At 49.4% G+C, this 10,234-nt stretch overlaps 1 pseudogene; it reads left to right on the top strand.

Moving 5' to 3' along the window:
- Positions 1-5,624: 5,624 nt before the first annotated feature.
- LOC119951323 lies at positions 5,625-6,443 on the top strand (annotated as a pseudogene).
- Positions 6,444-10,234: the final 3,791 nt, after the last annotated feature.

Below are 10,234 nucleotides of genomic sequence, written 5' to 3'. Positions count from 1 at the left end.
TTGTGTCCTTGATTTCTCCAACAATGTCTGTCGTGCATGTCCCACTGCTTCGCTCCCAACTTCGACGTGTGAATAGGGCAGCATGGTGGTTAGCACTGCTGCCTAACAGAACCAGGGACCCGGGTTCAATTCCGGCCTTGGGTGACCATCTGTGGAGGTTGTACATTCTCCCAGTGTCTGCGTGGGTTTCCTCCCGGTGCTCCGGTTTCCTCCCCACAGTCCAAACGTGTACAGTATAGATGGATTGGACATGCTAAATTGCCACTTAAGTGTCCCAGGGTGTGTAAGTTAGGTGGGTTACGGATAGGGTGGGGAGTGGGTCTAGGTAGGGTCGGTTCAGACTCGATGGGCCAAGTGGCCTGCACTGTAGGGATTCTATGAATAGAGCATCATGCCTACAAAACCGGGCTTCAATTTAAATCCGAATTCACTCAGCAAATAGTTTAAACAGGAGGTTTAATCAGATCATGGCAAGTAATTCTGAGGCTGTATAAGGCTCTGGTCAGACCCCATTCGGAGTATTGTGAGCAGTTTTGGGCCCCGTATCTAAGGAAGGATGTGCTGGCCTTGGAAAGGGTCCAGAGGAGGTTCACAAGAATGATCCCTGGAATGAAGAGCCTGTTGTATGAGGAGCGGTTAAGGACTCTGGGTCTGTACTCGTTGGAGTTTGGAAGGCCGAGGGGGGGATCGTATTGAAACTTACAGGATACTGCAATAGAGTGGACGTGGAGAGGATGTTTCCACTTGTCAAAAAAACTAGAACCAGAGGACACAATCTCAGACTAAAGGGAAGATCCTTTAAAACTGAGATGAGGAGGAATTTTTTCAGTCAGAGGGTGGTGAATCTGTGGAACTCTTTGCCGCAGAAGGCTGTGGAGGCCAAATCACTGAGTGTCTTTAAGACAGAGATAGATAGGTTCTTGATTAATCAGGGGAAATGGGGAGAATGCAGAAGAATGGGGACCAGGAACATATCAGCCATGATGGAATGGCGGAGCAGACTCGATGGGCTGAATGGCCTAATTCTGCTCCAATGTCTTATGGTTTTAATTGACAAAAGAGATGAAAGATTTTTTTTTAAACTGAGTGAGCCGTGATATGGAACTTACTCCTGAAAGGTGGAAGCAGATTCAGTAGCAACTTTCCAAAGTGAACTGGGTCTCAGGCTAAACATGTGAAATTTGGAGGGCTCTGGGGAAAGGGTTGTGGGACGAATTGGCAACCCTTTTCAAAACTGATCCTGGCTCTGCAATGCAGCTCAACATTAAAAGGAGACAGTCTGGTGTCCAACTCCCCGAAAACACGGTGGCACAGTGATGAGCATTGCTGCCCCACAACGCCAGGCACCCGGGTTCGATTCCAGTTTTGGCGCGACTGCGTGGAGTTTGCACTTTCTCCCGGTGTCTACGTGGGTTTCCTCCGGGTCCTCCGAATATGTATTGGTTGGGTGGATTAGCTTTAGTGTCCAAAGATGTTGCAAGTGTCCTCCCTGTTTGTTCCTGTTTATTCCTTGTTCATTCCCTTATTTCCCCTTTTATTTTGGCTGTCACGTTTTTTGTAATTTAGAGTACTCAATTCATTTGTTCTAATTATGAGGCAATTTAGCCAATCCACCTACCCTGCACATCATTTTGGGTTCTGGGGGTGAAACCCACACAAACACGGGGAGAATGTGCAAACTCCACACGGACAGTGACCCAGAGCCGGGATCGAACCTGGGACCTCGGCGCCGTGAGGCTGCAGTGCTAACCCACTGCGCCACCGTGCTGCCCTGCTGTCACATTTTTGATGCGTAGATGTTTCATGGACCTGTGACATTAAGGGAAAGCAGCCTGTACCTTTAATTCAAACAGAAGGATGCAGAAGGTTGTGCTGTTTTAGACTGGTGTTTGCAGACTGGCAGCGATGACTCGGTTTGATTGATTTGGCTGGTGGCCCGTGAATTGTCCCAAAAGGGCTGTGCTCTGCCCGGTAACAAGTGGTGATTGGATCTGATCCCAGTGGAATGTTTTTTTTTTAGAGTCACAAGATTCCAGCTTGGTTTCATTTTTGGTTCTGCAGCCTGGATGGAGGAATCTGAACAAACTCTCCAAAAAGATCAAACTAATCCACTCCACGAGGCCACTGTGAGGGCTGACTCTCTCCAGCAAGACGGAGTGTCGTTCTCACGAGACTGCAAAGACTTGATGTCAAACCGCGGGGCAGCACGGTAGCATAGTGGTTAGCACAATTGCTTCACAGCTCCAGGGTCGATTCCCCGCTGGGTCACTGTCTGTGCGGAGTCTGCACTTTCTCTCCGTGTGTGCGTGGGTTTCCTCCGGGTGCTCCGGTTTCCTCTCACAGTCCAAAGATGTGCAGGTTAGGTGGATTGGCCGTGATAAATTGCCCATAGTGTCCAAAACAAAAGTTAGGTTGGACTACGGGGATAGGGTGGAGGTGTACAGATAGGGCGGAGGTGGAGGCTTAGGTAGGGTGTTCTTCCAAGGGCCGGTGCAGATTCGATGGGCCAAATAGCCTTCTTCAGCACTGTAAATTCAATGATTCTATGAAACCACGAGCTGGAAGCAGGAGTTGATGTGAAATAAAGTGTCTCAAGAAAGCGGCCTGAATGTGAACCTCCAGCTGAAGGCACAGTTTGATAAGAACTGAGGTGACTCTCCAGAAGGCCTACTGCCTGCGAATCCTGAAATTAATAGCCTGCGGGGATCCTGAATGAAAGATTCTGCAAGACCATTACCAGAGACTTTAATCAGCAAGTGTGCTGCAGAACCACCATTTGACCTTCATCCTTATTATTTTTACCCCTTTCCATCCCTTGGTGTTTGTAGTCTTGTGTGGGTAGATGGGGATGGGACAGTTGAAGTGGGTAGTAGTTATTAGCTTGTCATTATCGAGTTATATTTACTGCATATTTCATCGTTCTTGTTGTAAACAGTAATTGTTTCTACTTACAAACCTGGTGACTGTAATTATTCGCCAGGCAAGGGCCAAAGACTTGGGGAATTTTTGATGAATTCTCTGATGTCGTGACTCTGCGGCACGTGGAGCTGGAATTGATGGCGCATTTCCCCGGGGTGGCGTAACAACGTGTAGGGTAGGTGGGGTTACGAGGATAGGGAAGGGGAGTGGGCCTTGGTTGGGTGTTTCTTTGTAGGGTCGGTGCAAAATTTATGGGCCAAATGGCCTTCTCTACACGAAGAATATAAATAAAAAAAACAAGATCCCAACTCTTCGAGAACCTCTTCTTTCAAACACGCAGAGCCAGACAACAGAGGGAGCAACAAGCCCGGCTCAGAGTGGGCACGCTGGCTTCGTTGCCGACCAAGGCCCAGTGGGCTTCTCTGGGGCATCCGTTTGAGTGCATCACAGGACCACGAGGAACAGGCGGAGGCCATTCAGCCCCTCAAAGCCACTCCACCATTTGGATGGATTAAGGCGAATCTGAATCTCAACTCCGCTGAATCACCTTCTTAAAAATGGTGCCCTCTTGTTTTTGATTTCCCCCAATGGGAAATGGTTTCTTTATCCCCAAATTATGAGCACCTCCGAGCAGATTTTGGTCAGTTCCCTCAATCCAAAACAACTGGATAAATTTACTTTTGCATTCCAGGAGCAGCAATAATTCTGAAATTGTTTATCACGAGAAGTTCACATTTCCCCCTCCATTCGCCATGGTTACAGCTATAATTCAGTTTGACCAGTCTTGAGTAATGCAGGAGATGGATGATTTATTGTTGCTGAACCTGAACATGGAAAGCCATTACGGAGAGAATTGCTGCAATGATTAACCAGGGAAAGGTTCAAAGTTTTTTTTTTTATAAATGTTTTTATTCAGTTTTCATATTTTATATTGAACAAATTACAAATTGTTAGGAGAAAGAAGAAAGAAAAAAAACAAACACGCAAAAATTAACATACATATTTACAGGTAAGCATCTTCGTAGTAGTAACTGCGCCCCCCCCCCCCCCCCCCCTCAACATGTTTATTTAGTTTGGTTTTGGGCCTTAGCTAGCCATCGAACCCCCGTAACGAACCTGTAGCCCCCCCCCCCCTCCCGCTACCTTCCCCCGACTATTCTTCCTCTTGTACATTGGCCACAAATAGGTCCCGGAACAGTTGCATGAATGGCTCCCACGTTCTGTGGAAGCCGTCGTCCGACCCTCGGATGGCAAATTTGATTTTCTCCATTTGGAGAGATTCCGAGAGGTCGGACAGCCTGAAAGGTTCAAAGTTAATCTAATGAGGACAGCACAGGATAAGGGAAATGTCTTAGGGGTGAATATTAGCAACGTGGAGTTGGTGGGGCAGCACTCACAGCGCCAGGGACCCGGGTTCAATTCCAGCCTTGGGGTGATTGTGCGAAGTTTGCACGTTCTCCCGGTGTCTGCTTGGGTGTCATCCAGGTGCTCCAGTTTCCTCCCGCAGTCCAAAGACGTGCAGGTTAGGTGGACTGTGTGGTGAATGTGATTCACACCAGATTATAACCTGTATATACATATGTCTATATTGTAAGTGCAGTTGCACTATCTGACCTCCAGGGGGAGTAGCTCTGGGAATGCTTGAGAGTTGTACGGGGCTTCTCCCTTGGCTCCGCCCAGGACTCCTCCCCCGGGAGCTGCTGTACAAAGATCAGTGCCACAGGGTCAGCCGGCCAGTTCACCGAAAGTTCAACGGCTAACAGGCTGGCTCTGTTGTAAGACTATTAAAACCGCTATTCTAATCCTACAAGCACGTGTCCGTAGAATTGTTGGTTCCAACAGACTGGTCACGACAAATTGCCCCAAAGTGTCCAAAGATGTAGGTGGGGTCACGGGGATAGAGCAGAGTAATGGGCCTGGGTACGGCGCACTTTCAGAGGGTCGGTGCACACTCATTGGGCTGAATGGCCTCCTTCTGCACTGTTGGGATTCTATGGATTGATTAAAAATGATGGGCAGGGGTTGCTCCCCACTCCTCCACCACCAACATCTATGATGGCGGTGTGATCATTTTGGGGATTGATGTTGCCTTTGTCGCGTGATTTTTTTTTTAACAGTACAGCACAGAACAGGCCCTTCGGCCCTCAATGTTGTGCCGAGCCATGATCACCCTACTCAAACCCACGTATCCACCCTATACCCATAACCCAACAACCCCCCCCCCCCCAACCTTACTTTTTTTAGGACACTACGGGCAATTTAGCATGGCTGCTCTGCTTCGTCGAGGATTATAGAATCGCTACCGTGCAGAAGGCATTGGTTTGTCTGCAACGACCCTCCGAAAGGGGGCTCCTCCCAGGACCACTCCCCCGCCCTATCCCCCGTAACCCCACCCTAAATCTTTGGACACTATGGGGCAATTTAGCATGGACAATCCACCAAACCCGCACGTCTTTGGAGAACGATTGCTGAGTGGGAATGGTCACCAGTCCGAACAGAGGTGGTCAAACCGTTAGAAGAAGTTTCACAGAAATCTCCTGCACCCAGTTCCAGTTTAGATCACAAGATGCTGATTGGAATCAATGAAAAATCAACTGGCGGCCACTTGGTGAAGCGGGACAAAGAGCCCCGCCCCGCCTCACTGCCGGATCTCTGTCTCTGACCCTCGATGCCCTGATCTTGGAGCGAACTGACCAGCGAAAAGAGTCGCAGCCACGGGATGGTCAAATTTATCAGCCTGAGGTCCAAAGGTGGCTTGACCAGGTCCTGCCATGTCCAACATCGAAATGGCACACGAGTTGAGGGGAAATCCCAGCGAGGACAGGTCTGACGGCTCAGAGTGGCCAGCGCTGCCTCCTCCTCTCTTGCCTCCGTCGTTTCTGCCCCCTCCTTCAGTCACACCGAGAAAGAAGCTGTACCAGATCCTCGCAGGAGAGCGAATGCCGGTAATTGGAGACCGGGAAGAGGTGAAGATGCCGCTCCAAAACAGAGCCGACAGTTTTAGCAAAGAACTGGATTTGGCTCCTTATCAACAAATACGTTCCCTCGCTGATCCAGGATGGCCCACAGTGTGGCCTGGTCGCTCTGTGGATGGCCGGACATTTGCTGAACACGTGTGAGGTGAGGGATCTGGAGGAGATTGTCGACTGTGCGAAAGCCAGAGGTTACACAGTTCAGGGAGAGATGTTCTCAGGGGCAGATATTGTGAAATTAGCAGAGGAAGTTTTTCAATGTCATGGTGAACTCCTCCATGAAGGCTTAACGGGAAGTAACAAAGCCAGAATAATGCAGCACCTCCTCGCTGGTTACCCTGTCTTATTACCGTGCGATGAAGATTTCAACCACGAGCCCTGCTTGAGGAAAGGACACAGAGCTCACTGGGCAGTCGTTTCAGGAGTGCTGCTGGGACTGAAGTGTGGACTGCCAAAAGGTTTCGACGAAGAGGATCCTGATACTCCAAGGCTCTTCCACCGTGCTTGTTAGTGCGCCTGAAGCCAGCTACCCTGAAAACTGTTGTTGTTGAGACCCACCTGCTGGCCAAGCAAGGGAAGAGTCTTAAGTACCAGTTGTGGCAGTACGAGCGAGTGCACCAGAGTAACGTGCAGCTAAGGGAGTTTAGCCCCAAGCGGAGAGTGCGATGGGACAGTCTAGGTGGTCCCAGATGGGGGTGTGGAGTCAGGACTGTGTGGGGCAGTGGTTCTTCTCCAGCCGCTATCTCAGGAACAGAACAAAAGTTAGCCCCTTTGGCTAGCAGTAGTGAAAGAGATTTCAGCTCACGTGGCTAGATAGCTGGTTCGTGATGCAGAGCAAGGCGAGCAGCGTGGGTTCAATTCCCATATACTGGTCGAGGTTATTCATGCTCCACCTTCTCAACCGTGTCCCTCGTTTGAGGTGGTGATCCTCAGCTTAAATCACCACCAGTCAGCCCTTCCCCTCAAAAGGGGAAAGCAGCCTATGGTCATCTGGGACTATGGCGACTTTACCTTACTTTTCAAAAACTCAGGCCATCCCAAAGTGCTTCATATAGAGGAAAGTGTGATATTTTGTATCTTTTGTTAAGCAAATCATTTCGTTTATACAGCAAGCTCTTGCAAACAATAAATGAGACGGTGACCAGAAAAAAAAAGAAAAATCAACTGGCCCTTTATTGACTGGAGGGGGTTTATAAAGCCAGGGACATTGTAGAGATCTACCATGCAGTTCAAGTGCAGTCTCACATACACTTTAAAACTCGGTAGAAATCTGAGTTACACTTCTCGGATGCAAATAAGAATATTTTATTGCCTCTACTGATTACAATTGAGAGAAACTTAAATCTATTCTCAATAAAGCCATGCCAGCAGAAGACTTAAATTTATAAAACAATTCAGCTTTCAAAAATAATACAGAAATGGTTTCTTGCTTAAAGCAAAACAGCTTGCGCGAACTTCAAGAGTTAGAGTGGAAAAGTGAAAATACGAAAATAAGGATAGCGAGTAGTTAGATCAAAGTGCACAGCGATCCTGGATAGAAAATGGCTGTGCGGACCCTCATGTTTAAGGAAAATGTTATCAGTCTGAAGCAATGTGTCCATACCTCTGTGTCGTCCTAATTGGTTTGGGCGAGTTTCAAATACATTTGATTGGATGGTTAACTGTCAATCCTCAATGTGCAACATAAGTTTTAAATGTTTCATGTTTTTTTTCATAAATTTAGATTACCCAATTATTTTTTCCAATTAAGGGGCAATTTAGCGTGGTCAATCCACCTACTCTGCGCATTTTTGGGTTGTGGGGGTGAAACCCACGCAGACACGGGGAGAATGTGCAAAGTCCACACGGACAGTGACCCAGAGCCGGGATCGAACCTGGGACCTCAGCGCCGTGAGGCGGTTGTGCTAACCACTAGGCCACCGTGCTGCCCTAGATGTTTCATGTTTGACTATTTGTGTGTGCTACGGTATGTGATTTTGCGCTGTAATCGAGTCTGGTTCTTACTGGTTTTCTGCTGACTTTCATTTTATCCATATTCTGAACAATAGTAGCTTCATATTGCTATGTTGCTTATTTCGACCTTGATTGCTGGGATAGCTCATTTCATAATATGAAACTAACTTTGAAAATCTGTTCATTAGTCAGTTCATATTGTCAGTAAGAATGTTGCTTTTATCTTCAACTAGTTTGTGGATGTGTCAAGCTTTGTACCTCTGTTTAAGTTGTGTTTTGGCATGACCTAAGGTTATGAATACTGAAATACTCATTTAAAAATGCGTATTAAAGACTGGGCTTTAAGACTCACATTAAAATGGCCTTTTACAAAGAACAAAGAAAATTACAGCACAGGAACAGGCCCTTCGGCCCTCCCAGCCTGCGCCGATCCAGATCCTTTATCTAAACCTGTCTCCTATTTTCTAAGGTCTACTTCCCTCTGTTCCCGCCCGTTCATATACCCGTCTAGATGCCTCTTAAATGATGCTATCGTGCCCGCCTCTACCACCTCCGCTGGTAAAGCGTTCCAGGCACCCACCACCCTCTGCGTAAAAAACTTTCCACGCACATCTCCCTTAAACTTTCCCCCTCTCACTTTGAAATTGTGACCCCTTGTAACTGACACCCCCACTCTTGGGAAAAGCGTGTTGCTATCCACCCTGTCCATACCTCTCATAATTTTGTAGACCTCAATCAGGTCCCCCCTCAACCTCCGTCTTTCCACTGAAAACAATCCTAATCTACTCAACCTTTCTTCATAGCTAGCACCCTCCATACCAGGCAACATCCTGGTGAACCTCCTCTGCCCCCTCTCCAAAGCATTACCTATCAGAAATAGCTGATTTCCTTCAGACATACATACCAACTTACAAAATGGTCAAAAAACAGGAAGCAAATCATGGAGTCACTGCATCCATACGGGGTGTGCTGTCAGTCCCCCCCCCCCCCCCCCCCCCCCCACCTTAACACTGCAAGTTTATTTCCCTTGAGTGCCCATACCGTCTCTGTTTGAAATAATTCATCCCCACTTCCAACACTCATAGACAGCGGCTTCCAGGACATTACTGCTCACTCTGTACATATAGTCACCCTCAGACACCCCCCCCCCCCCCCCCCCAGCCCCGTTTAGGGTGTATGCACAGCCATCCTGACCCAGGAGGCAGGTTATTTGGGCAGCACGGTAGCACAGTGGTCAGCACAGTTGCTTCACAGCTCCAGGGTCACAGGTTCGATTCCCGGCTTGGGTGGCTCTGTGCGGCGTCTACACATCCTCCCCGTGTCTGCGTGGGTTTCCTCCGGGTGCTCCAGTTTCCTCCCACAGTCCAAAGACGTGCAGGGTAGGTGGACTGGCCATGATAAATTGCCCTTAGTGTCCAATAAGGTTAGGTGGGGTTATTGGGTTACGGGGATAGGAAGGTGTGGGCTTAAGTGGGGCACTCTTTCCAAGGGTCGGTGCAGACTCGATGGGCCAAATGGCCTCCTTCTGCACTGAAAAATCTATGATCATAAGAACTATGAGCAGGAATAGACCATTTGGCCCATTGAGCCTGCACCTGCTCTACGATCCAATAAGATTGGACGAGCTGATCTGATTGCTGCCTCAACTCCAGTTTCCTACCTTTCCCCCCAGAAACCCTTGACCATTAGAAACATGAGTTTATTCAATGACCCAGCCTCCACTGCTGTCTGTGGAAGGAATTTCCAAAGATTAATGACTCTGAGAGAAGACATCCCCTCTCATCTCGACCTCAAATGGGTGAGCACGTATTTATTAAGTGTGCCCCCATAAGGTGAAACAGTTCTGGACGGGGCGGGGGATCCCGGCGTATTGGAGTGGCGTCAACCACTCTGGCGTCGGGACTCCCCAAAGGTACGGAATTCTCCGCACCTTTAGGGGCCAGGCCCTCACATTGAAGGGCTAGGCCCGCGTCGGAGTGGTTGCCGCTCCGCCGACCGACGCGAACGGCCTTTGGCGCCCCGCCAGCTGGGGCCGAAAGGCCTTCGCCGGCCGGCGGAAGTCCGCGCATGCGCCGGTGCGTCAGCGGCTGCTGACGTCATCCCGGCGCATGCGCAGGGGAGGGGGTCTCTTCCGCCCCCGCCATGGTGAAGGCCATGGCGGGGCGGAAGAAAAAGAGTGCCCCCACGGCACAGGCCCGCCCGCCGATCGGTGGGCCCCGATCGCGGGCCAGAGAATCGCCGCGGGGGGCCCGCCAACCGGCGTGGTGTGATTCCTGCCCCCGCCAATTCCCAGGTGGCGGAGAATTCGGGCCACGGCGGGGGCGGGATTGACGCCAGCCCCAGGTGATTCTCCGACCCCCCCAGAATTCCGCCCCGGTATCTGTAAAATT

This window comes from Scyliorhinus canicula, chromosome 17 (assembly GCF_902713615.1).
Source record: "Scyliorhinus canicula chromosome 17, sScyCan1.1, whole genome shotgun sequence".
NCBI classification, from domain to species: Eukaryota; Metazoa; Chordata; class Chondrichthyes; order Carcharhiniformes; family Scyliorhinidae; genus Scyliorhinus; species Scyliorhinus canicula.
The sequence above is the reverse complement of the archived record's forward strand: the minus strand, read 5'-3'. Positions and strand labels throughout refer to the sequence as shown.